Below are 24,492 nucleotides of genomic sequence, written 5' to 3'. Positions count from 1 at the left end.
AAGCTATGTTGTTCCCGTGGGAGAGTTTATTTCAGTTCACGATTGTCCTATTATCAGTAAAGGACTGGTAGTATTCAGGGACTGGAGCTAATGATAGAAGACCTTATCATGAAAGTCAAGCCGAGGGCAGCACGCAAGCAGGACAGCGCAAAGATATTTTAAAAATCAAACAAAAATCTGGGGATGCTGGAAATCTGAAACTAAAACAGGAAGTGCTGGGGAAACTCAGCAGGTCTGACTGCGTCTGTGGAGAGAGAAACAGAGTTAATGTTTTGAGTTCAGTGACTCTTCTTCAAAACTTTGTCAGAGCTATTCTGCTGGGGAGTCACCAGACTCAAATTGTTAACTCTGTTCCCCTCTCTGCAGGTGCTGCCAGACCCACTGAGCTTCTCCAGCACTTCCTGTTTTAGCTACAATGATTGTTTATTCCTTTCATTCCCATAAACGTTCTGTCTTTGTCATGACAAAGGAGCAGCACTCCAAAAGCTTATGATTTCAAGTCTGCTGGACTATAACCTGGTGATGTGTGTCTTCTGACTTTGTACACCCCAGCCCAACACTGGTACCTCCACATCATAAGTTAATTAGAAAATGGTCTATCAAGCAGAATGAATGTCATTGTTGATTCTGGGCATGTTATTTCTCAACTAATAAAATGTGAGGCTGGATGAACACAACAGGCCAAGCAGCATCTCAGGAGCACAAAAGCTGACGTTTCGGGCCTAGACCCTTCATCAGAGAGGGGGATGGGGTGAGTGTTCTGGAATAAATAGGGAGAGAGGGGGAGACGGACCGAAGATGGAGAAAAGAAGATAGGTGGAGAGAGTATAGGTGGGGAGGTAGGGAGGGGATAGGTCAGTCCAGGGAAGACGGACAGGTCAAGGAGGTGGGATGAGGTTAGTAGGTAGATGGGGGTGCGGCTTGGGGTGGGAGGAAGGGATGGGTGAGAGGAAGAACCGGTTAGGGAGGCAGAGACAGGTTGGACTGGTTTTGGGATGCAGTGGGTGGAGGGGAAGAGCTGGGCTGGTTGTGTGGTGCAGTGGGGGGAGGGGACGAACTGGGCTGGTTTAGGGATGCGGTGGGGGAAGGGGAGATTTTGAAACTGGTGAAGTCCACATTGATACCATTAGGCTGCAGGGTTCCCAGGCGGAATATGAGTTGCTGTTCCTACAACCTTCGGGTGGCATCATTGTGGCACTGCAGGAGGCCCATGATGGACATGTCACCTAAAGAATGGGAGGGGGAGTGTAAATGGTTTGCGACTGGGAGGTGCAGTCGTTTGTTGCGAACCGAGCGGAGGTGTTCTGCAAAGCGGTCCCCAAGCCTCCGCTTGGTTTCCCCAATGTAGAGGAAGCCACACCGGGTACAGTGGATGCAATATACCACATTGGCAGATGTGCAGGTGAACCTCTGCTTAATGTGGAGTGTCTCTGATATTATTTCTCAACTAGCCTGGATTCTGGTCGACTTCATATCAACTCAGGACAGACCTCAAGGTTTCTTAAGATCATACACATGATGACCAGATATCAGAGTTCCCTACTCCAACTCCAACCTTCTAGCAGAGTCTCAATAACATGGCCACTGAGGTCATTGGTATATCACAGCTTATCTACATATTCATTAAAACCCTTTCACACTCCCAACATTCCTGCTGTCTTCGCCAGCCCAATCCAAGAGACACACACGCACAGACACACAGGCACACACACACACACACACACACACACACACACACACACACACACACACACACACACACACACACACACACGAACACAGAGACACACACAGACACACACAGACACACACACACACACACACACACACACAATAACATTCACTAAATGCACACATACATATACACTGAGACCCTTGCTGACAATGACAGGGTTCACATTCTTACAGCAAGAATTGCTGCATTATAATCTAGGCTCGGGAAATGTAGCTGATTTTCTCCACATGTACAGAAGACTGAGAGGCCAATGCATTCTGGAAAGCATGTGGCATGTGGAAACTGGCAGTTTGCTCACAGAAAGTCCTGTGTTTAGTGACTAGTCCAGCCAGTTTAAGTACAGTCTCACTGACACTCTGAAACTGGCAGCGTGACAGCAAAGAGGATCAGCAGATACAATGCCAAAATAATGGGTGAGAACACAGCCATAGGATTTTTGGGTCCCTTCATTTTTTTTAATATTCATTCCTGGGATGTGAATGTCACTGATTGGACCAGCATTTATTGCCCGTCCCTAGTTGCCCCCTTGAGAAGGTGGTGGAGAGCTGCCTTCTTGAACTGCTGCTGTAGACCCACAATGCCCTTAGGGAGGGACTTCCATGATTTTTACCCAATGACAGTGATTATTTTGCAGAGAAGGAAACTTCTTTGGTGAAAAAATACATGATGTTAATCTACAGAATCAATCTACAGAGAATTAATGTTGCATTTAGCAGCTGCTCTGAAGTGAACTAGGAATGACTTTGGTGATGAACAGAGATTTTTCTGGGTGATGATTGACAAGAGGAATGAGTTTTCAGTCAGTCTAGTTGATTACCGATGCTCTCAGCCAGTTTTACTATCAAGACCGATAGACATATTTGCTGAGTTTTACAGCTAGCTTTCCTATTCTGTCCCTTCCTGAAAGAGCTAGATTCTCCAAACTCGCCATGTCATCATTATTTAAAAGTGATAGAGGGTGTAATATAGTTTGAGCTCTTTCTTTCAAATTCATTCATGGGATGTGGTTTGCTGCTGACTGGATCATCATTTATTACCCCATTTCTAATTGCCAAGTGGGCAGTTAAGAGTCAACTACACTGTTTTCCAAATTCTAATGTACGCCAGACCCAGTAAGGCAAATGGATTTACTTCCCTAAAGGAAATCAGTGAGCCAATTTTTTTTTCTAAATCACACAATTGATAGTTGTATATAGTCACTACTGTACCAGCTATAGAGTCATAGAGCTGTACAGCATGGAAACAGACTCTTCAGTCCAACTCATTCCTGCTGACCAGATTTCCTAAATTAATCTAGACCCATTTGCCAGCATTTGGCCCATATCGCTCTAACCCCTTCCTATTCATATACCCATCCAGATGCCTTTTAAATGTTGTAATTGTACCAGCCTCCACCACCTCCTCTGGCAGTTCATTCCATACAGGCACTGCCCTCTGCGTGAAAATGTTGCCCATTAGGTCCCTCTTAAATCTTTTCTCTCTCTCCTTAAACCAATGCCCTCTAGTTTTGGATTTCCCTACCCTGGAAAAACGATCTTGGCTATTGAGGCATGTGTTGGGCATGTCTGAGTTCCTAGCTTGAGTCCTGCTGAAACAGCCTCGGTATTCTGGGTCTGAGAACAAGGAAAGTAACCAGGATTCAAATTTTGATGATCATCCTGTGAAAAACGCTTGCGCTCTGATATCTAAATGATTTGTTTGCGTTTATTCACGGGATATGAGGCATCATTGGCCAGGCCAGCATTTATTGTCCATCCCTCGTTGCTGTGGAGAAGGTGGTAGTGAGCTGCCTTCTTGAATCGCTGCAGTTGTGTTATGTAGGTAATGAAAGGGAAACCATGTCTGGCTAATTAGAGTTTTTTGAGGAAGTTTCAATTGGGCTGGATAGCGTGGAGCCAGTAGATGTGTTGTGTTCGGACTTCCAAGAAGGGACTTGACAAGGAACGTCACAAAAGCTCGTCGTAAGATAAGAGTCCATGGTTTTGAAGGCAGTCTACTGGCATTCTTAGAGAATTGGCTAAGTGGCAGGAAACAGAGTGAGGATAAGGAGTTTTTTTCAGGTTGGTGACATGTGATCAGTGATGTTCCACAGGGCTCAGTGCTGAGACTGCAACTGTTTACAACATATATCAATGACTTGAAGGAAGAAAGCGAATGTACTATAGCCAAATTTACAGACAACACAAAAATAGGTGGAAAGGCAGGCTGTGAAGGGTTTTGAAACAGTTGACAGAGAGATATTGACATGTTAAGTATGTGGGCAAAACGTTGACAAATGAAGCATGATGTGGGAAAATTTTGGAATGGAGAACAAAAGAATATGGGTATGAGTTTGCTCGCTGAGCTGAAAGGTTCGTTTTCAGACGTTTCGTCACCATTCTAGGTAACATCATCAGTGAGCCTCCGCCGAAGCGCTGGTGTTATGTCCCGCTTTCTACTTATCTGGTAGGTTTCCTTGGGTCGGTGATGTCATTTCCTGTGTTGGTGATGACATTTCCTGTTCTTTTTCTCAGGGGGTGGTAGATTGGCTCCAAATCAATATGTTTGTTGATGGAGTTTCGGTTGGAATGCCATGCTTCTAGGAATTCTCGTGCGTGTCTCTGTTTGGCTTGTCCTAGGATGGATGTGTTGTCCCAATCAAAGTGGTGTCCTTCCTCATCTGTATGTAAGGATACGAGTGATAGTGGGTCATGTCGTTTTGTGGCTAGTTGATGTTCATGTATCCAGGTGGCTAGCTTTCTGCCAGTTTGTCCAATGTAGTGTTTGTCACAGTTCTTGCAAGGTATTTTGTAGATGACGTTCGTTTTATTTGTTGTCTGTATAGGGTCTTTAAAGTTCATTAGCTGCTGTTTTAGTGTGTTGGTGGGTTTGTGGGCTACCCTGATGCCAAGGGGTCCGAGTAGTCTGGCAGTCATTTCGGAAATGTCTTTGTGGTTATGGTTTCTGAGCCCGTTTTGTCTGTTTGTTTGGGTTTGTTGCTGAGAAATCGGTGGACTGTGTTCATTGGGTACCCATTCTTTTTGAATATGCTGTATAGGTGATTTTCCTCTGCTCTGCGTAGTTCCTCTGTGCTGCAGTGTGTGGTGGCTCGTTGGAATAATGTTCTAATGCAGCTTCGTTTGTGGGTGTTGGGATGGTTGCTGCTGTAGTTCAGTATTTGGTCCGTATGTGTTGTTTTCCTGTAGACGCTGGTTTGAAGTTCCCCATTGGCTGTTCGCTCTACTGTGACATCTAGGAATGGCAGTTTGTTGTTGTTTTCTTCCTCTTTTGTGAATGTTATGCCAGTAAAGGGGATTATTGATGGTCTTGAAGGTTTCCTCCAATTTGTTTTGTTTAGTGATGACAAAGGTATCATCCATGTAGCGGACCCAAAGTTTGGGTTGGATGGTTGGCAGAGCTGTTTGTTCGAGTCTCTGCATTACTGCCTCTGCTAAGAACCCTGATATCGGAGATCCCATGGGTGTACCGTTGGTTTGTCTGTAGGTTTTGTTATTGAAAGTGAAGTGGGTGGCAAGGCATAGGTCCACTAGCTTGATGATGTTGTCCTTGCTGATGAGGTTGGTGGTGTCTGGTGTATGTGTCTTCTGTTCTTCTAATAGCATAGTCAGTGTTTCTTTGGCCAGGTTGATGTTGATGGATGTGAACAGGGCTGTTACATCAAAGACATTTCCGAAATGACTGCCAGACTACTCGGACCCCTTGGCATCAGGGTAGCCCACAAACCCACCAACACACTAAAACAGCAGCTAATGAACTTTAAAGACCCTATACAGACAACAAGCAAAATGAACGTCATCTACAAAATACCTTGCAAGAACTGTGACAAACACTACATCAGACAAACTGGCAGAAAGCTAGCCACCAGGATACATGAACATCAACTAGCCACAAAACGACATGACCCACTATCACTCGTATCCTTACATACAGATGAGGAAGGACACTACTTTGATTGGGACAACACATCCATCCTAGGACAAGCCAAACAGAGACACGCACGAGAATTCCTAGAAGCATGGCATTCCAAGCGGAACTCCATCAACAAACACATTGAGTTGGAGCCAATCTACCACCCCCTGAAAAAAAAACAGGAAATGACATCACCAATGCAGGAAATGACATCACCAACCCAAGGAAACCTAACCAGATAAATAGAAAGTGGGACATAACACCAGCGCTTCGACGGAGGCTCACTGATGATGTTACCTAGAATGGTGATGAAACGTCTGAAACCGAACCTTCCAGCTCAGCGAGCGAACTCACACCCAGAACCTCAACCTGAGCTACAAATCTTCTCAAAACTCGCTAGAACAGAATATTGTTTGAATGGAGAAAAACTGCAGAAAGTTCCAGCACAAAGGAGCCCAGGAGTAATGGCATTCAAAACGCAGAAAGCCAGCACACAGGCACAGCCAGTAATCGGGAAGGCTAATGGAATAAAAACTGAAAGAACTGCGGATGCTGTAAATCAAAAACTGAAACAGAAATTGCTGGAAAAGCTCAGCAAGCCTGGCAGCATCTTATTTCAAGGGGGTAGTAATGAAGCCTCACTGCGACTATAAAAGGTACTGGAGAGACCACATCTGCAGCACTGTGAGCAGTTTTGGTCCCTGTGTTTAGGGAAAGTTATCATTTCATTGGAAGTCGTTCAGAGAAGGTTCACGAGGATGATCCGTGATATGGCAGGATTGTCTTTATGAACAAAGGCTAAACAGGTTGGGAGTGGAGTTTATGAGAATGAGAGATGATCTCATATAGAATTTATAAGGTAAATGCTGAGAGGATGTTTCCCCTTATGGGAGAGTCGAGGACCAGAGTGCACAACCTCGGAATAAAGGACAGAAATCACATGACACCAGGTGGTAGTCCAACAGGTTCATTTGAAATCACAAGCTCCTTTGTCAGGTGAGCAACAGCACTCAGATAGCTTGTGATCTCAAATCAACCTGTTGGACCATTACCTGGTGTCATATGACTTCTGATCTGGTCCATCCCAGTCCAACACTGGCACCTACACATCAGAACAAAGCGACACCAATTTAAGACTGAGATGAAAAGGAATTCTGTCTCTCAGGCAGTTGTGAGCCTTTGGAACTCCTTCCCACAGAGAGGGGGCAGAATCCCTGTGTATATTTAAGGCTCAGAGAGATAGATTCTTGATCAGTCGGGGAGACAAGGGTAAGTGCTGGGAAATGGACGTGCGGAATGTCGGACCAGCCATGGTCCTATTGAACAGCATAGCAGATTAAAGGGGCTGAATGGCCTACTCCTGTTCCTATTTTTGATGGTCTTATGGTCACAGGGAGGGAGGGAGTCCTAGGATTTTGACCGAGCAGCAATGAAGGGACGGTGATACATTTCCAAGTCAGGATGGTATGAGTGATGTGGAGGGGAGCTTGCAACTTGAGGTCTGTTCCCATGTTTCTGTTGCCCTTGACCATCTCAATAGTGGAAGCCACAGGTTTTTTTTAAATCAAGCTTGACTGAAACATCCTACCACAGCTGAATAGCCACTCAAATGAATTCTTCACTGTTTCCCCAAGAGGAGTAGCTGACTTTGAAAGTGTGGTTGGAAATCCAGAGAGGAAACTGAGAACGCAGTCAAATCAAACTCATGCTGAAGTGCATATTAACTTTCCCCTTTCACTGTATCTCTCATCTCATGCTCCATTTCTAGTTTCTGCTGTTATTTTCTCAATGCTTTTTCATTCCAAAGTCTCAGCTCAGTGTGAGTGTTTTCACTCTGAGGCTGATCCACTTGTAGAGTCGTACAGCTCAGAAACAGACCCTTCAGTCTGACTTTCCCATGCCAATATGTGGTATTTTTGCCCAGAGGACAAAGGTTAGCTATATTGGCCTAACGCAAGTCAGTCATCGTGCCCCATTAGTGTGTTTATTCCCCATGAACTGAAGGGTGCATCTGGAATGGAAAACTGTGAGCTCAGAAAGAACTCTGCCTTTTGCTTCCAAGAGATTGACGAGGCTGATCCTGGAATTGTCAGCAACCACTTTAAGTGATGTGGCAGCTAATTGTATCTGACACAACGCATCTGCCACTTGGAGTGAATCCTGGAACTAAATTTGAATTAGTATTTGTAAACTTCTGAAATGCTGTTTGGTCGTGGAGATAAAGATATTCAGTATCTCTGCAACTGGTGAGAAAGGTACATGCTATCTGAGGCTGTGGCAGCCCAGATTATTATCTTAATCTCCACTTAATGGGTTTACGACACAGCAGCCAATCAACCCTGAACTTACAAACGAAGACTGCCAAAACATATAATCATTAATGAAATTAAGTATTACTGTACTTTTTAAAAATGCTTTAACTTCTTTCATTGTAGAGGGACGTCAAATTAGTTCACTCAGGATTTTGTGTTGAGAATAACATGAGGTCATCAACCTTCACTGTTACTGTGAGGCCAATCAAAGAGTAACTTTCAGAATCTGCATGTGTGTAGTTAAACACAGAACTCTGGATAAGTTATAGTACAGCCCTCACACAGTGTTAGAGCAGTGACTCAGTGATTTACTCATCATGCGTTCTCACGATGCCTCTCAGTCGTGTTAAACTAATCCCAGTGCTCTGTCTGGACGTTACATTGCAGGGTACAGGCTCCATTGGCCCTGGGCTGAGCTGGTCCCTGCTTGCTGTTGGCTAATGCTATGAAATAGAACCTGCTGCCTCTTGTTTGGGTCTGGAGCTTGTCCAAGCCTCTCCTCTCAAACAGAACCCGGGTGAGCTGAGCCTAGGGCCACAACCAGATTTCTGTCAGAAATTAGTTGTATGCATGAGTCCTCAGATCTCTCTTGGGCATTGTCTGCAATGCAGGGAGGTGCCATCATCAGAATTATCCATTCCCACAGCTAAATCTCTGAGCTGATGCCAGAGAGAGAGAGAGAGAGAGAGAGAGAGAGAGAGACGGACAGAAGTAGAGGCAATGTGAACAGTGAGGGCGAGATTGGGTAGTATAGACCAACATATGAATCAGGAGATGGAGTAGACTGTTCAACTTCTTGAGCCTGCTTCACCATTCAATAAGATTATGGCTGATCTGGTTATGGTCTCGAGCCCACATCACTGATGACCCTTTGATAATATTTGACTCACTATTAGTCAGAATTGCCATGAAAATATTCAACAACACTGCCTTCCAACGCTGGGGCAGAGAGTTCCAAACACACTGAGAGAAAATAAAAGCTCCTCGTCTCCATTTTAATTGCGCAATCCCAAATTCTAGACTCACCCCCAAGAGGAAACGGCCCTTCCACATCCAGCATGTCAAGAACTTTCTAAGGAATGTCACTCATAAGCAGAGACTGCATGGGAAAGTCAAAGGACGCAGATGACACGCCTTGGCTGTTTTGTTGATGTTTTTGTAATTTCTTCCCACGTGGACAAGGAATCCTGGAGGGCCATAAGGTGACAATCAGGGACAGAGTGATTTGCCTCTAGTCAGTGTGTAATACATTACTTCAGCTGCAAACACAAATAGATCATTCTTCCATTTATGAAGGCCACCAAATTGTAGGGCTTTTACATTTGTCTTTACATTCCAGCTGCTGTCCTTATTCCTGAACTTCCCTACTTCCTTCTGCACTGCCATGAATACTTTGAAGTGTACCCTCATTCAAATTAGGAGCAGGAGTAGACCATTCAGCCCCTTGAGTTTGTTCTGCCATCCACTTCAATCATTGATGATCAGATTGTGATCTCAACTCCCCATTTCTCCCCTGAAACCCATTGACTTCCCTGTCAATCACTAAGCAATCCACCTTGACTTTAAAAATATTGAACAAACTCACCTCCGACGTTCTCTGGGAAGAAGGGTCCAAAGACTCATACCCTCTCAGAGGAAAGAGAGGTTCTTTCCATATCCATCTGAAATGGGAGACCCCTTACTCTTACAGAGTGTCACTCCTCCCTTCCTGTTCTGGTCTCACTCAGAAGGGCAAACATCCTATCAGCAACCATGCTGTCCCATCCCCTCAAAATCTTGTGTGATTCACTAACATCATCTCATCCTCCTAAACTCCAATGAAAAAAGGCCTAATCTGTCCAACCTTTCTTCATGAGATAATCTCTCATTCCTAGGATGGAGCCTTCTCTGAACTTACTTTTAAAACATTTCCATTCTTTTTTACATTAGGAGACCTAAATGGTACACAGATGTAAGTCTCAACAAAACCTGGACAGTTCGAGCAAAACATTCTTACTTTTACATCCCATTTCCCTTGCAGTCAACACCACTCCAATTGTCTTCCTAATCACTTTCCATACATGTGGACTAATGTAATGTGATTCATGTCCAAGGACACGGATCCCCCTATACATCAGAGTTCTGCAATCTCTTTCTCTTTAAATAGTATCTTACCTTTCCATTCTTCCTTCTTAAGTGAAAAAAATTCTATTCAAGTTCCAATAGCTACAGAACTCTTTTATATATATTTTCAGCTAGTTTTCTCTTGTACTCTTATTTATTAATCTTTTGGTTGTGCTTTGCTGTTCTTTATGTCTCGCTCTGTCTAAGCACCCTATGACATGTATGCCCTTGTTTGCTATGATCTGCCTGTACTGCTCGCAAAACAAAACTTTTCACTGTACTTAGGTACATGTGACTACAATAAACCAAATCAAATCAAATTTTCTGTCTCCTTTTTTCAACCAGCCACTCATTTTTTGCAGAATTATGTGCTTGTTCTTTCAATTTGATGCTATCTTTAACTTTATTAGCTGCCAATGATGCGTCCTTCCCTTAAAGCCTTTCTCTCTCACTGCAGTACATTACTGAAGGTGGTTGTGAGCTGTGGTCCATGTGCTGTAGGTAGGCCTACATTGCTGTCAAGAGGCAGTTCCAGCATTTTGACCCACCAATACTGATGGAACAGCTTTATATTTCTAAGTCGGGCGGTGGGCTTGGGGAACTTGCAGCCGGAGGAGCTCCCCAAGCTGCCTTTGTCCTTCCAGATGGTAGAGGTGGCGGGTTTGGAAGGTGTTGTCTGAAGAGGGTAAATCCAGGGAGATCCTTCTCTCTGTTACTCCTGCCAAACGTTAAATGATCATCTAGCAACAAGAGGTTGGGAGCAGATCATTGCCATATTGTCTGTCAGGGAAAACATGCTTTGTTCTGCCAGTTTTCGTTTGATGCAATGATTGCTTTGTAAATGGCCCCACACTTGCTATCATTTTGAAGGATAACTATAAATGGAATAGTTCAAGGTCCAGATCTGTAATGAGCAGGAAACTCAGTCTTCAGTTTATATAACTAGTGCTTGCATGCCCTTGCAGACTCCAAATAAGGAATTCTGAGTTTTCAAGTGTCATGCTATTCACATATTTCCTGTCTCTCTAATTCTCACAGTTCGAGACATTCCAAGGTAGAGGGTCATTCAGACATAGTTGTAATTTCTTGTGCATATTTATTTTCAACGTATTATTCACATTCTTTCCCACTGAAATCATCCGGTAAAGCCAAGGGAATGCCAAATAGGTTATTTTTCAAGATCGAGTGCAAGGAGCTGTCAAACTTGGTCCATTTTGGAAGGTGCCAGAGTTAACTGGAATGTAATGTACCGACAGAACAAAGCAAATCCAAACCAGAAAATAGCATAACCATATTAGTTACTGCGAGGTGACATTCCTATTATAATTCCACGTTTAGCTTTTAACCTTTCAATGTCTAGGGCAACATGTCTTTCCCCTGCCCCTGCCAAAAACTAGGACAACCATAGATGTTCTTCATCTTGCTTGGAGAATGTTTATCTGTCAGTATTTAGTGTCATACTTTCACAACAAGATTTGTATGAAAGCCTGAAGAGAGTCTTTGCTGCCAAAACATGCATCACGCATTTAAAAAACGGTGCAACTCTGAGTTCAACTCTGTGCAGAATATTTCGCTTGGGATAAATTGTCGTCTTGTACTGTTCAGGAGTGGCGTAGAGCTGTGGATAATGGTTGACCCTTGGAGGCTCAAGGTTCGATACACCAAAAAAAGCCAAACTCTTTGGAGAAAACTTACAGTTAGATTAAAATTTACAGTTGGATTAAAATTTACCTACAAAATGGAAGACAGGGTTGAGTGCTTTAACCCCTTATAAACAGTGTTCATACTTCATCAGAATCCCACAGAGGTACCACCACCTCTTCATTTGATCCAACGAAAACAGGCTTTGGTGTTTAAAAGGTAAATACATTTTCACCACACGTTCAGTAACCACACAATAACCAATCTCTCCTCAGAAGTGAAACTCTCCAGCCCAGGCAACATCCTGGTAAGTCTCCCCAGCACCTTCTCCAGTGCAATCACATCCGTCCTACAATGTGGATTCCAGAACTGCAGAACTCTATGTTGGTTTACATTTCAAGGGGGTTTGACTGCAGTCTTGTAGAACCTTAGTACATCATCGCCTGCAGTATTGTGGATACTTTTGAACTCCTGATGTTAGGAAACATAGGAACAGGAGTAGGCCATTCAGCCCACTGAGTTTGTCTTGCCATTCAACACAATCATGACCAATCCAACAATTGAATATCTTTCCCTCACGCCATCCTCATAACCATGTACCCATGAGGAGCAGCAGGTGCAGTTTAATTCAGATAAATGTGAGGTGTTGCTTTTTGGTAAGAAAGCCAGGGCAGGGCTTACACAGTTAAATGGTAGGGCTCTGGGGAGTGTTCTCAAACAGACAGACCTAGGGGTTCAGGTATGTAGCTCCTTGAATGTGACGTTGCAGGTGTACAAGGTGATGAAGAAGGTGTTTCGCACGTTTACCTTCCCCCCTGCTCAGACCAATGAGTTTGGGAGTTGGGACGTCATATTGCAGTATAGAGGAAATTGAAGGGGCCACTTTTGGAATACTGTGTACAGTTCTAATCGCCCTGTTACAGGTTGGATATTAAATAAGTGGGAAAGCTTGAAGAAAAGATTTACAAGGATGTTACAGGGCTGGAGGGATTGAGTTATAGGAGAGGCTGGATAGGCTGGGAGTTTCTGTCCTGGAGCATCAGGGCTAAGGGGTGGCCTTACAGAGATTTATATAATTATGAGGCGCGCAGATAAGGTGAATATCAAAGGTCTTTTCCCAAGGGTGGGGCAGTCCAAAACTAGAAGGCATAGGTTTAAAGAGGGAGTGGAAAGATATAAAAGTGACCTGAGGGGCAACATTTTCATGCAAAGGGTGATGTGTGTATGGAATGAACTGGCAGAGGAAGTGGTCGATGCAGGTACGGTTATAAAATTTAAAAGATATTTGGACAGGTACATGAATAAGAAAAATTCAGAGGTATATGGGCCAAACACAGGCTTAATTTAGTTTGGGAAACCTGGTTGGCATTGATTGGTTGGACCAAAGGGTCTTGTTCCATGCTGGATGACTCTGCGACTCTATAACCGACTGTGTAATTGGCAAAATATTCTCTATCTGGCAGCTTACATGTTCGGTCTTAAAATGTACAAATCAATTTAATGAAAAGCCCTGAACACATGTTCCCCGCAGCCTTTCAACTTCTGTGAATACTGAGAGAGAGTAAACGTGAGTGGGTGGATGGGTAAGTGACAGTATATTTGTGTGTGTATGTGTGTGTGTCGGTGTGTCGGTGTGTGTGTCGGTGTGTGCCGGTGTGTCTATATCAGCATGTGTTTGATTGTAAGTAAGTGTAGATAAGTGTGTGTGAGTGTGTGCACATAGATGTGAGTTGATTTATTGTTGTCACATGTACTGAGATACAGTGAAATGGATTGTTCTGCGTGCTAACCAGACAAATCATACCTTACTTAAACACAATAGGGTAATAGGACAGAATGCAGAATATAGTTACAGAGACAGTAGGAACTGTCAGTGCTGGAGAATCAGAGACACCAAGGTGTAGAGCTGGATGAACACAACTTCTTCAGAAATTTCTGAACAAATGTCGAGACCCGAAACGTCAGCTTTCATGCTCCTCTGATGCTGCTTGGCCTGCTGGGATCATCAGCTCTACACCTTGTTGTCGCAGAACATAGTGTTACAGCTACAGAGAAGGTGCAGAGAAAGATCAACTCTAATATAAAAAGTTATTTTCTAAGTCTAATAATAATGGTGATTAACAACAATGTATTGTTTGCATGTGTGAATCATGAATGTGTCTGTGAGAGTGAGTATATATATATGTGTTTGTGTGTGTGTACCTGACTGTGTGCGTACATGACAGGGCATATATTAATGTGCTTTTTTATGTGTGTTAGTGCGTGCATGTAGTATGTGTGTGTCCGCATATACACGTGTGCATATGTGTGTGTGTGTGTACCTGATGGTGTGTGGAAGAGTACATACTAATGTGTTTTTGTGTGTGTGAGAGTGAGTATGTGTGTGAAAGTATACTTAAAGTGCGCATGTGAGCGAGTGTGTGAATCTGACTGAGTGCGTAAATAAGTGCATGTGTATCAATTTGTGAATGAGTGTGTAAATTTGTGAGTGAGTGTGAGTAAGTAGTTCTAACAGTCTACTGAAACTGTGCAACAGGATGGCCGTTTTGATCTAACTTAGATGGTCTGTCAATCAACAAAGTCCAGCCAATCATTTTATTAAACTGTGACAGCAAAAATCTGTCTTTTCATGTTTAAAGAGAAGTGAATTTAGAAACTTTCAGGTCATGATGTTTATTAGAGACTGGTTCCACCCTTCGAGATCATTTAAATATATTTCACCAATTCAAGATTTCCACACGGCAGCTTAAGACTCTTGGAAGAGCTAAAATATAATGTGTTTGTGTCAAGCTGAAACGATCCTGAGGAAATAACATTTCCAGTCTGTATGAAACACATTCCACCCCATACCCTCTCTCCTGCTTGCAAGAATTGGAACTTCCTAACTCCACAAAAAATGCCAAGAATGACTGAGTGAGTGTGTACATGTGTGAACGAGTGAGTATGAGTGTGAATGAGTGTGTACATGTGCGAATGAGTGTATACATGTGTGAATGAATGTGTATGTGTGTATGTATGTGAATGAGTGTGTATGTGTGTGAATGAGTGTGTACATTTGCGAATGAGTGTATACATGTGTGAATGAGTGTGTATGTGTGTGAATGAGTTTGTACATGTATGAATGACTGAGTGTGTATGTATGTGAATGAGTATGTGTGTAAATTGGTGACTGTGTTTGTGAGTGGATGTTTATATATGCTGACTTCTGTTGGAACTGCCTGGCCTGTCACTGCCATCAATCTTTCTTGCTGGTATTTACTGGCACAATGTGGGGAAGGATGACCAATCAACATGCCAGGCAGGAGATAGACTCAATCCTGGTGAACAGTATTGAATAACTTATTAGTGAGTTACATTACACCTAATGTACATGATGGACTTTTGTAAGACAGTTAGGTTTTCAATGACATTACAGCTCCTGAATTATTCTCATTCAACATCAGTAACATGAACAGAACTCCCTAAATAGTAATAATGGGAACTGCAGATGCTGGAGAATCCAAGATAACAAAGTGTGAAGCTGGACGAATACAGCAGGCCAAGCAGCATCTCAGGAGCACAAAAGCTGACGTTCGGGCCTAGACCCTTCATCAGAGGCTCTCTGATGAAGGGTCTAGGCCTGAAACGTTAGCTTTTGTGCTCCTGAGATGCTGCTTGGCCTGCTGTGTTCATCCAGCTCCGCACTTTGTTATCGAGAACTCCCTAAATAGTCTGGTTTGCTCTCGCAGAACCATCCTTAACATCCTGATGGACAAAGTCTAACTTACAATATCCCAGTTAACTTCTTCTGGTCTTAACTGCCTTGTGCAACCTGCATGTGTGTGAGAGTGAGTTTGTGTGTGTGAGTATGCAAGTGTATGTGTGAATGAGCTTGTGCATGAGTGTATGTATGTGTATGAATTTGTTTCTGATTGAGTGTGAGTGTGTTTGTCTGAGAGTGTTAGTGAGTGTGACCGTGAGTTTGTGTGTGAGTCTGAGTGAGTGTGTGAGTTTGTATGAGTGTGTGTATGTGAGTGTGTGTGTACATATGAGTTTGTGTATGAGTTTGTGAAGGAGTGTGTGAGTTTGTGTATGAGTGTGTGAAGGAGTGTGAGTCTGTGTATGAGTGAGTGTGTGAGTGCGTGAGTTTTTGTGTGAGTGAGTGTCAGTTTGTTTATGAGTGAGTGTGTGTGTGTGTGTGAGTTGTGTATGAGTGAGTGTGTGAGTTTGTGTATGTGTGCGAGTGAGTATGTGAATGTGTGTGTGTGAGTGAGTATGTGAGTTTGTGTATGAGTGTGTGCAAGTGAGTGTGAGTTTGTGTGTGTGTGTGTTTATGTATGAGTGTGTGTGAGTTTGCGTATGAGTGTGTGTGTGTGAGTGTGTGTTTATGTATGAGTGTGTGTGTGTGTGTGTTTATGTATGAGTGTGTGTGTGTATGAGTGTGTGTGTGTGTGTGTGTGTTTATGTTTGAGTGTGTATGTGTTTGCATGTGTGTGTGTGTATGAGTGTGTGTGAGTGAGTGTGTGAGTTTGTGTATGAGTGTGTGTGAGTGTGCAAGTTTGTGTTTGAGTATGTGAGCGTGCACTGGCAAGTTTGCGTATGAATGTGAGTGACTGTGATGTGTATGGTTGTGTATGAGATTGTGCGTGATTGTGCCATCCTAGTAAGTGGGCAACGTGTGATTATATTTTTAACACCAGCTTTTTCACCACTTTTTCTGTCTGGGGAGGGAGCAAGGGAGAGGTTTGGGTGCTTTCATTTCAATTACAAGCGTCAGGTAACAAACAGCGCAGGTTTGTTCTAAGTGCTGGTCGTTGCTTTGTTGAACACGTGGGGGCTTGCTGCTGACATTTGGGAGATCCCCTCGTGGTAGAAGTGGTAATGGCTGTTTTCTCTGTTGGTTGACAGAGAACCACATGCAATTCTTGATTGCAAATTATCAATATACACGTTTTATGGCACTGGAATCCTTTGTGATATGATATCGACATGATAAATCGTTGACATCACGACATTCACTGTGCACATGGGCACTGGCTAATTTGGTTCTTCAATGGTGACCAGAAAAATGGACAGCTGCTCGGACGAAAGCTGCAGCTGGTGAGAAACAGCTGCTGGGGAACAACCCTGTGACTTTGCCAGACGACAGGACATAAAAATAGCCATTGTTTATTCATCTTCTCAGAAGCTGCATCCTCCACATTCTCCCACCCTCCCCCACTCACCGCTTTGGGATCATTCTGTACCAGGTACTTTCCAGCCGAGCCTCCCCGGTCTCCTCTCATCGCCAGACACACAATTGGCCACAAGGAGGCACAGTGACGTTTGTAAGATACAAGAGGGGATCCACAAAGTAGACATAGACAGAGTGTTTCCTAGTGTGGGGCAACCTAGAATGAAGGGTCACGGTTTTGAATAAGGGGTAGCAGATTTAAAACAGAGATGAGAAGGAATTACTCCTCCGAAAGGGTCACGAATCTGTGGATTTCACTTCCCCAGTTGCGGGGACATGAGGAATTAGGCCATTCGGCCCACTATCTCTGCTTCACCTTTTAATCATGGCTCAACCCCACTCTCCTGTCTTCTCTCCATAATCCTTGATCCTCTTACCAATCAAAAGCCCATCCAACTCTGTCTTAAAGACGCCCAATGACTTGGCCTCTCCAGCAATGATTCACCAATCTCTGGCTGAAGGACTTCCTTCTCATCTTGGTAAATTTGAGTACATTTAGAGAGGAGATAGACAGATTTTCAATGAAGAGTTATGGAGAGCGGACAGGAAAATGGAGTTGAGGCCGAGATATGATCAGCCACAATTGTATTAAATGGTGGAGCAGTCTCAATGGGCTGAATGGCCTCCTCCTGCCGCTAGCCCTTGTAGTTTTAAGAGCTATGACCAGCTCTCCGGTCCTGTCTCATTGCTTTGTGGGGAGTTCACTGACTGCTTCTCAACACCAGCCTTACAAAGGCAGATTTGCTATGCATCACCTAAACAGCAACTTCCATTCTATATTTCCCACCACCCAGCCCAAAAGAAAAAATAGGTGCATCAAGCCAGGTCTGACATCGAGCTGCATGACAGAATGGGCCACCAATGGCTCGGACAAAGGGATAGGTTTAGGGAGTATTTGAAAAGGAGGGAAGTGCAGTGATGGGGGGTGGCTGTGGGGTTTTCGGGAAGAGGGATTCCCTGATTTTGGATCGCAGTGGAAGGAATGGCTACCACTAACAGTGCGGTTGAAACTGGGGAGATGGCCAGGCGAGATGAGAGGGCTAGAGAGGCTAGGGGAGGATAGTGGCGCTGAGGAAGGTTACAGAGATAGGAGGGGCCAGGCCACAGTCGGATTTCAAAACAAGGATGAGAATTTTAATTACAGGCAGAAGCTCGTGTCTTGCCATCTCAAAGCCGTCAATTTTAATAGCTTGATTAACCAGCAGCAATTTCTGAAAATGTCACACAATTTCTGCATCACTGGTGCCTGTACAAAAACTGTAGAAGAGGACTTCAGTTTATAATGGGTTATGACAATTAAATTGTTGTGTCACTTTAAGACTAGCATTAATCTCCACTTGTCATCCCTGCTTAATGCAGGTTGTAAAAGGCTCTGTGTTTTAATGAATTGGGATGCATGAGATCTTTCCGTATTGAATAACTGACAATGTACTGGTCAACCTGAACTCATCATAAAATTTTCGAGAGCAGTGGAAATATGATAATCTGACCAGGGAGGACATCCATTTCCTAATCAAAACACTGACCAGTGACAGTCAAGTAATTATCTTCTGTGCCATCAGTCAAGGCTTTCATCCTTTCAAGTATTGCCATTGTTAATTAATTGTGTTTAGCCAAACCGCACCTTTTGCTCTCAATAGCCCTCTTGCCCCTTTGAGATTCAGAACCAGTTTAAAAAAATTGTGGTGAATATCTGAATCCTGACAGAGCGTTCCCACTGCCTGACCTCCCATCTAGAGCTAAGCATCCATCAGAGCACGGTTGACAGTCTCAGGCCGGAACATGCTAATTCGCTCCATTGTTTCAGGGTGAATGGCTTCACAGTATTTATCAACAATGGATTTTGCATAAACCTCCTCATTTGGGGGATTGCATTTGAACCTTTTTGTCTCGTCTAGCCTGCCCCTCCCCCCAACACATATAAGGAAATAGTCAGGGACAAATGTTTTGTTTTTAAATTCTGTGTGTTACAAGGGATTACCAATAGGATTAAGTGTGTCGGCCTGGCTGTTTTATATTCATTGCTGCTAAATGCGCAAATAGTGAACATGCTATTCTCAGAGACCAACTGTAGAACAGCCTTTGTCACTGAAGGAGCACTGCACATTATAATTTCTTCAAAACAAACTCACACCCTTCTTAAAAGTTATTGTGTGGAGTCAGGGTTGCAACAGAGTCAGAAACAGAATGCACGATTCTTGCCTTCTACATTGATACAGTGAATAAAATATCCTGTAATGCTTTGTCTGGCACACCTCAGGAACATTCGTTTCTCACAGACCCTGAAAGAAGATGATAACAAAACATCAAGAACAATGCGGGCACATTGACAGGAGAAGGATTCTTGAAGGTTTAGGATGACAACATTCTGATTTCTTCCTTATAACATTGGAGGCACCAATTCTAGTCTCTGCATCCCTGGTTTTCATTGGCCAACATCTACATCTTCAAATTTCTGGGCCCCATGCTCTGGAATTCCCTTCCTGAATCTCTCCACAATGATGCTTAATTGTATCTACCTTTCTTGTCCTAATATCTCCTTGCATGATGCTGTCAAACTTTATTTGATAAAGCTCCAGGGATACTTTGGGATGCTTTGCTACGTCAACAGTGTCTATGTAAATGCAATTATCCCTGTGAGCACTGAGAAACTCAAAGACTAGTAGAACATAGAACAGTACAGCACAGGAACAGGCCCTTCATGCATGCTGTGCTGAACATGATACCAAATTAAGCCAATCCTTTCTGCCTGCCCTTGGTCCATATCCCTCCATTCCTTGCTATTCATGTGCTTATCTGATAGTCCCTTAAATGCCCCGATTATTATCTGCCTCCACCACTATTCCTGGCAGCATCTTCCAGATTCCTACCACTTTCTGCATAAGAATATTTCCCTTCACATCTTATTTGAACTTTCCCACTCTCACCTTAAATACACGCACCCCCTGGTATTAGACATTTCAACTCTGGGACAAAGATTCTGACCATCAACCCTTTTTCATCATTTTATAACCTTCTATCAAGTCTCCCATCAGCCTCCCCCGCACAAGAGAAAACAACCTGAGTTTTTCTAGCCTGTCCCTATAGCTCATACCCTCTAATCCAGGTAGCATCCTGGTAAACCTCTTCTGCACCCTTTCCAAAGCTTCCACATCCTTTCTGTAATGTGGCGACCAGAATTGAATGCAATATTCAAAGTATGGCCTAACCATAGCCTTACAAAGTTGCAACATAACATCCTGACAACTGTAAATTTTAGGATCTTGCTTTAGACATTGAACACATGAAGATGGTCATTAAGCTGTTTTGAGTGAGCAGTATGGTGCTTTATCTAATTGCAGATTTTGGAATATTGATGGGGTGATATGTGGGAGGTTTGCTGGTGTGTGCCAAAAATCAATTGGGCCAATATGTAATATTTGTTGTGTATCTGACTATCAGTGGGAATGTTCTTTCTACTGTGTATTAAAAGGGGTCCATTTCCCTTAATTCCTTTATTCAGAATGATTGCTGCCATCAGGGTATTTATAAGTGGGATATGAACATATTTTTCTTAAAGCAAAACCTGAGACTTTGATGTGAACGGGACAGAAATCCTGGACTTGCTGAAGGAGTTTAAAATGAATAAATCCCCAAGATTAGCTGGTGTTGATCCCAGACTGTTGAGAGATTGGAGTTGATTTAATAGTCAGTGACAAGCACTATGAGGCATTCACTGAGCACTGGGAAATGGGCCAATCGATATGGACAAATACCATTGTTACATCCATATGCAAACAAACAAGAGCCTTACAAACCACCCTCTAGTAGTCTCTCAAAGGGAGGAAGACATGTGCTACAGGGAACAGAACATGAAGAGAACCCATCCATGCAGATTTGTTAATGGTAGGAGGGTTTTGTACAAAAGTTCCACTGATCCTGACTGAGCAGGAAACTCCCCTGGTTCGAGATTTGGAGCAATTTGCAGATCGATAATTGAAAGTCCATGCCCTGAATGAATCCAGGCTTCTGGCTCAGAAAATGGTACAATGCCCACTGACCTGCAAGACCTCCCTGCTCCAGCCTCATCCGCCTAACTTTAATTCCGTGGGAATTGCAGGAATTTATTTTATTTTATTTGTGTATTCATTCTCATGTGCTCTCAAGACTCTCCCTCATTCTAGAGTGTTGTGTGGTCTGGTATAGAGTGTTCCTACTCCACCCACACTTTGCCATTTATACTCCGTGATGTGCAGATCTTTGACATCATCTCAAGATTGCTCCAGATTCCTGAAGCCGTTATAGAACACTATTCACCATATGGTTCACAATAATTCCAAGTTTTGTTTTTAATCATCTACAAGTTTTAAAAGCACGTTGCCAATACTGAGGTCTTGGTCCTATACATATACCCAGGAGAGCAAGCACCTGAATCCTAACCACTGGGAAATCTGTATTACAAACATTCATCCAATCCAAAATTAACCTGTAACCACAGCTTTGAGTTTGATCACAGGCCGCAGTATTTTACCAATATCTTTCCTAAGTCCATCTACACTACATTCACAGTATTACCCTCACCAGGCCTCTCTGTTATCTCGTCAGAAATGGACAGCAAATAAGTCAAACATGATTTGCCCCTAATACAGCCAAGCTTGTTCTCTTTAATTAACCCACACCTGCCCAAGCAATGAGTAATTCTTTCCTGAAGTATTCATACTGAAATGAAGGGAAATCTGAATTCATGGCACTTAATCCTCCTGAGGTCAGTGGCATCACCAACTATACCTTTCACCCTTTGCTAGATCCTATAACATGGCTGGAAGTAGAAATGTTACATTGATATATAAGTAATAACACACAAATTATGAACAGGAAGGGGCCCACCAGCCCCTCAAGCTGATTTGGTAACTTCATATTGCTACCTAACCACTCTAACAACATTTCATCCCCTCGCTATCAAACATCTAACCGTCTCTCCTAGAAAGATTGAACCTGCTTGAGTCTTTGAGCTCTGGAACACAAACAGTCTAAGAAGACAGTGCAGTCTAAGATGAAGGATGAGCTAATGACAGCTACTGCCCAGGCAGGAATCAGTTCCCTGGGAAAAACAGGCGAGGACTGCAAACCAGGCTGGTTTGCTAACAGATGATTTGCAATGGCCAGCAATGTCAAAAATGTTGATGCCATCCAGGACAAAGCATCCCTGCTGATTGGCACCAGATCCACAAGCATCGACTCCCTCCGTCACTGATGCTCAGTAGCAGCAGTGTGTACTATCTACAAGATGCTCTGCAGAAACTCACCAAGGGTCCTCAGACAGCACCTTCCAAACCCATGACCACTTCTATCTAGAAGGACAAGGGCAGCAGATACATGGGAACACCACCCCCTGCAAGTTCCCGTCCAAGCCTCCCGCCATCCCGACTTGGAAATATATCGCCATTCCTTTACCGTCACTGGTTAGAATCCTTGAATTCCCTCCCTGAGGGCATTGTGCATCTCCCTGCAGTGCTTGGATGGCGGCGGTTCAAGAAGGAAGCTCACCTTCTTAAGGGCAAATAGGGACAGGCAATAAATATGGACCCAGCCAACAAAGACCAGATCCCATGAATGAGAAAATAGAAAAGTATGAAGGAGGATAATAGAGCTAGAGCCAGCAAGGCCACTTTATGAACATGAACTTGATGGAGTTTAGAAGAATGAGGGAGGATCTGATGAAAACTTAGAGAACACTGAGAAGCCTGGACAGCATAGACATGGGGAAGAAATTTCCACTAGTAGGAGAGAGGGCAAAGCTTCCGAGTGAAGGGATGACCCTTTACAACTGAGATGAGAAGGAATTTCTTCGACCAGAGGGAGGTGAATCCGTGGAACTCATTGCTGCAGAGAGCTGTGAAGGCCAAGTCATTGTGGGTCTTTCAGACAGAGATAGATAGGTTTTGATAAGTCAGGGGATCAAGGGCTATGGGGACAAGGCAGGAGAATGGGGTTGAGAAACATATCAGCCATGATCAAATGGTGGAGCAGGCCTGATGGGCCGAATGGCCTAATTATGGATTTGTTTATATCTTAATAACCATATGGGTAGAAAAATATCAAAAAATTAGATGCGATCCTGACAAATAATTAGCTATTGGATTTAATTTTTCAAACCGCGTTTCAGCCATGAATTTTTTCAACCACAGGTTTTAAAGTGATTGAGGTATTCACATTAAATCATTATGCCGACTAATTTAACAAGTCTATATCAATATGTTCACTGTTGTTTACCTATATTCACACCACATCAACAGGCCCAGGTGGAATTTGCAAAATCCCACGCCGTAGCTTAATTATCTCACTACCTATGACAGTGAGAGCTGTTACTTTGTTCATACTACTGTCATTTGGACTGAGTAAACCAAGCTCCAAATCGACTTTATTAGATAGACGCTCGACTGTTATTTAAAATTAACTTTCAGGTCATTGGAATTCAAGAGAACATCATTATCCAGAGACCAGTGGAAATATGGAACTCGCTATAACTGGGATTACAGGTGAAAAACTGAGATGCATTAACAGGAAAACTGGATGAACACATGAGTGAGGAAGGACAGGAACAAAGGAAATAAGAGCAGGAACAGGCTATTCAGCCCATTGAGCTGATTCCACCATTTAACTAGGTTATGGCTGATTACCTACCTACGTGCCATTTTGTGCAGATGATGGTTTAGTAGCATTATTACTGGACTAATAATCCAGAGACCCAGATATAGTTCTGGGGACATGGGTTCGAATCCTGCCAGGGCAGACGATGGAATGTGAATTCAATAAAAATCTGGAATTAAGAGTCAAGTAATGACCATGTGCTGATTGTTGGGAAAAACCCATTTGGTTCATTAATGTCCTTTAGGGAAGGAAACTGCCAGCCTTACATTGTCTGGCCTACACGTGACTCCAGGCCCACAGCAATGTGATTGACTCTGAACTGCCCTCTGAGCAATTAGGGATGGGTAATAAATGCCGCCTAGCCAGTGATGCCCTTGACATGTGAATGAATAAAGGGAAAAAAATTACAGCAGCATTTCCATATCTCTTGATGTCAATAACATTCGGGAATCTACCAATCTCAGTCTCGAACATACTCACTGACTGAGCCTCCACCATGCCCTCTTTGTGGAGAATTCCAGGTTCCCTCTGAATTCTCCTTATCTCAGTCCTAAATGGCCTACCCCTTATTCTGAGACTGTGGACCCCTGTTCTGTGAATACAATGGATACTTTGGATAGGACGGATGAAGAAAAGTGAAGAGAGTTATGTTGGGCTGAATGGCCTGTTTCTGTGCTGTACAATCCTCGTGATTTCACAGGTAAGCAGAATTTTGTTAACCCCATTTCAGGAGTTGATGGTGAATCCTGCTTTTAGACTATCACAATCCACGCTATGCAATAATGTAATTAAGATGAAGACTGTGGTTCATGACACTCAATAGAACAATGTTATGTTGCCCAAATATAATGAGATATCATTTTGCATTAATGGTGTACTGTGATGGAATCCATAATTTTATTAAAAAGAGCAAAATTTGTGATGATCTATATCTTATTATAAAATTGCTA

General features: G+C 43.2%; 1 long non-coding RNA gene across 1 annotated transcript in view; it reads left to right on the top strand.

Moving 5' to 3' along the window:
* LOC132210029 (uncharacterized) overlaps window positions 1–24,492 on the top strand; it is a 71,287-nt gene that overhangs the window by 26,993 nt on the left and 19,802 nt on the right. The gene's annotated exons all lie outside the window — the stretch shown is intronic.

The sequence above is a fragment of the Stegostoma tigrinum genome, chromosome 9 (genome assembly GCF_030684315.1).
Source record: "Stegostoma tigrinum isolate sSteTig4 chromosome 9, sSteTig4.hap1, whole genome shotgun sequence".
In the NCBI taxonomy this organism is placed as follows: Eukaryota; Metazoa; Chordata; class Chondrichthyes; order Orectolobiformes; family Stegostomatidae; genus Stegostoma; species Stegostoma tigrinum.
Note: the sequence above shows the minus strand (reverse complement) of the source record. Positions and strands in the feature narration are given on the sequence as shown.